Consider the following 3,961-nt stretch of genomic DNA (forward strand, 5'->3'; position numbering starts at 1 on the left):
ACTGGTGTCACCAGTGTCATTGGTGTCACTGGTGTCACTGGTGTCACTGGTGTCATTGGTGTCACTGGTGTCTTTGGTGTCATTGGTGTCACTGGTGTCACTGGTGTCACTGGTGTCACTGGTGTCATTGGTGTCACTGGTGTCACTGGTGTCACTGGTGTCATTGGTGTCATTGGTGTCACTGGTGTCACTGGTGTCACTGGTGTCACTGTGTCATTGGTGTCACTGGTGTCACTGGTGTCACTGGTGTCATTGGTGTCACTGGTGTCATTGGTGTCATTGGTGTCATTGGTGTCATTGGTGTCACTGGTGTCACTGGTGTCACTGGTGTCATTGGTGTCACTGGTGTCATTGGTGTCATTGGTGTCATTGGTGTCACTGGTGTCACTGGTGTCACTGGTGTCATTGGTGTCATTGGTGTCACTGGTGTCATTGGTGTCACTGGTGTCACTGGTGTCGTTGGTGTCGTTGGTGTCATTGGTGTCCCTGGTGTCATTGGTGTCATTGGTGTCATTGGTGTCATTGGTGTCACTGGTGTCCCTGGTGTCCCTGGTGTCACTGGTGTCACTGGTGTCAGTGGTGTCATTGGTGTCACTGGTGTCAATGGTGTCACTGGTGTCACTGATGTCACTGGTGTCACTGGTGTCACTGGTGTCATTGGTGTCACTGGTGTCACTGGTGTCACTGGTGTCATTGGTGTCATTGGTGTCACTGGTGTCATTGGTGTCATTGGTGTCACTGGTGTCATTGGTGTCACTGGGTGTCATTGGTGTCATTGGTGTCATTGGTGTCACTGGTGTCACTGGTGTCACTGTGTCACTGGTGTCCCCTTTGTCACTGGGTGGCCCTGCGTGACCCCAGGTGACCCCAGATGACCCGGGTGTCCCCTTGGCCCGTGTCCCTGTCCCCATTCCTCCTGGTTCCCATGGGGGGGGGCCGCATTTCCCGTGACACCACCAACCACTCCCTACCGCCTGTCCCTGCTGTCCCCATTGTCACTGGGTGACCCAGCGTGACCCCGGGTGACCCCAGGTGACCCCAGGTGACCCGGCTGTCCCCGCAGCACGTGGACCTGTCCCCGTTCAACCTGGTTTCCATGGGGGGGGCCGCATTTCCCGTGACACCACCAACCACTCCCTACCGCCTGTCCCTGCTGTCCCCATTGTCACTGGGTGACCCAGCGTGACCCCGGGTGACCCCAGGTGACCCCAGGTGACCCGGCTGTCCCCGCAGCACGTGGACCTGTCCCCGTTCAACCTGGTTTCCATGGAGGGCCACATTTCCCGTTACGCCGCCGACCACTTCCTGCCGCGCTGGCGCGTCACGCGGCGCCTCCTGGAGGACGTGGCGGCCGCCCCCGACCCCCCCCCCCCCGGCCCAAGCCCGTGCGCATGAAAGTCAACAGGTAGGGGACAATGGGGACGCTTGGGGACAATGGGGGACAATGGGGGGGTTGGGGACACTGGGGGGGTTGGGGACACTGGAGGGGTTGGGGGGTCTTGGGGACATTGGGGGGGTTGGGGACATTGGGGGGGTTGGGGACAATGGGGGGGTTGGGGACAATGGGGGGGGTGGGGACACTGGAGGGGTTGGGGGGTCTTGGGGACACTGGGGGTCTTGGGGACATTGGGGGGGTTGGGGACACTGGGGGGGTTGGGGATAATGGGGGGTGTTGGGGACACTGGGGGTCTTGGGGACACTGGGGGGGACTGGGGACAATGGGGGCTCTTGGGGACACTGGGGGGGTTTGGGACACTGGGGGAGGTGGGGATACTGGGGGCGTTGGGGACACTGGGGGGGTTGGGGACACTGGGGGGGTTGGGGACACTGGGGGGGTTGGGGATAATGGGGGGTGTTGGGGACACTGGGGGGGTTGGGGACATATTGGGGTCTTGGGGACAATGGGGGTCTTGGGGACACTGGGGGGTTGGGGACACTGGGGGGTTGGGGACACTGGGGGAATTGGGGACACTGGAGGTCTTGGGGACAATGGGGGGTGTTGGGGACATATTGGGGTCTTGGGGACAATGGGGGTCTTGGGGACATTGGGGGGGTTGGGGACACTAGGGGGTTGGGGACCCTGGGGGGGTTGGGGACACTGGAGGGGTTGGGGGGTCTTGGGGACAATGGGGGTCTTGGGGACACTGGGGGAATTGGGGGACACTGGGGGGGGTGGGGACATATTGGGGTCTTGGGGACACTGGGGGAATTGGGGACACTGGGGGGGGTGGGGACATATTGGGGTCTTGGGGACACTGGGGGAATTGGGGATACTGGGGGGGTTGGGGACATATTGGGGTCTTGGAGACATTGGGGGTCTTGGGGACATTGGGGGAATTGGGGACAATGGGGGGTCTTGGGGACACTGGGGGTGTTGGGGACACTGGGGGGGTTGGGGACACTGGGGGGGTTGGGGGGTCTTGGGGACAATGGGGGTCTTGGGGACACTGGGGGGGTTGGGGACAATGGGGGGGGTTGGGGACATATTGGGGTCTTGGTGACATTGGGGGTCTTGGGGACACTGGGGGGGTTGGGGACTCTGGGGGATTGGGGACACTGGGGGTCTTGGGGACACTGGGGGGGTTGGGGACACTGTGGGGGTTGGGGACAATGGGGGGATTGGGGACAATGGGGGGGTTGGGGACACTGGGGGGGGTGGGGATACTGGGGGCGTTGGGGACACTGGGGGCGTTGGGGACATATTGGGGTCTTGGGGACAATGGGGGTCTTGGGGACAATGGGGGGGGTTGGTGACATATTGGGGTCTTGGGACAATGGGGGAATTGGGGATACTGGGGGGATTGGGGACACTGGGGGGGTTGGGGACACGGGGGGGGTTGGGCACATATTGGGGTCTTGGGGGACACTGGGGGGTCTTGAGGACACTGGGGTGACCTTGGGGACACTGGAGGGGGTCATGGGGGTCACTGCTGCCATCTGACCTCTGACCTTTGCCCCCCTTCCCCCCCCCCCTCAGGATGCTGCAGCCAGTGGCGCGTGCGGAGAACCGGGCGGTGCTGCTGCTGGCCCCGCCCCGCCCCGCCCCTCTGGGCGTGGCCACGCCCCCCAACCCCGCCCCTCCGCCCCCAAACCCCGCCCCCCTGCCAGCCAACACTGCCCCCACAGTCCACGCCCCTCTCCCCGCAGGCCCCGCCCCCCTGCTGGTAACCGCCGCCCCCACTGGAATCACGTTGCCGCAAGCCCCGCCCACCGCCCCTGTAAATCCCGCCCCTCTAAGCCCCGCCCCCGCCGCGGTCAACCCCACCGCCGCGACGCCAGGCCCCGCCCCACCCGTTGTGGCCACGCCCAACGCTGCCGCTGGCCCCGCCCCCTTGCTGCCCCCTCTGGGATTGGCCCTGGCGGCCCCGCCCCAACGGGCCACGCCCACACTGCTGCCCGCGCTGGCCACGCCCCCTGCAGGCCCCACCCCCGGTGAGTGCTGGGGGCGGGGCTTGAGGGGGTGGGGCTTGGGGAAAGGATGGGGCTTGTTCAATGGGGGGAGCTCCGGGTGGGGAGGGGGTGATGGGTGGGGCTTAAAGAACAAGGGAGGGGCATAAAACCGAGGGGCGTGGCTTAAGGCTGGGTGGGCGGGCCAGAACATCCCTTAGCAGAGCAGCTGTGGTGGGTGGGGCTTAAGCCTGAGGGGCGTGGCCTGGCGGGAGGGGCGGTGCTTGAGGTGGTGGGTGGGGTTTAGAGCTAGGTGGGCGGGGCTATTACTGTCACTTGGTAGTGCAGCCTGGGTGGGTGGGGCTTAAAGCAAAAGGGCGTGGCCTGGACAGAGGGGCGGGGCCAGACCATCCCTTAATAAAGCAGCTGGGGTGGGTGGGGCTTAAAACAGTGGGGCGTGGTTTGGCGGGAGGGGTGGGGCTTGGGGGGGGGAAACTGAGGGAGTGGGCGGGGTTAATGCCCAAGGGGCGTGGCCTGAATGGAGTGGTGGCGCCCTCAGTGGGTTGTGGGCGGA

The sequence above is a fragment of the Columba livia genome, chromosome 35 (genome assembly GCF_036013475.1).
Source record: "Columba livia isolate bColLiv1 breed racing homer chromosome 35, bColLiv1.pat.W.v2, whole genome shotgun sequence".
NCBI classification, from domain to species: domain Eukaryota; kingdom Metazoa; phylum Chordata; class Aves; order Columbiformes; family Columbidae; genus Columba; species Columba livia.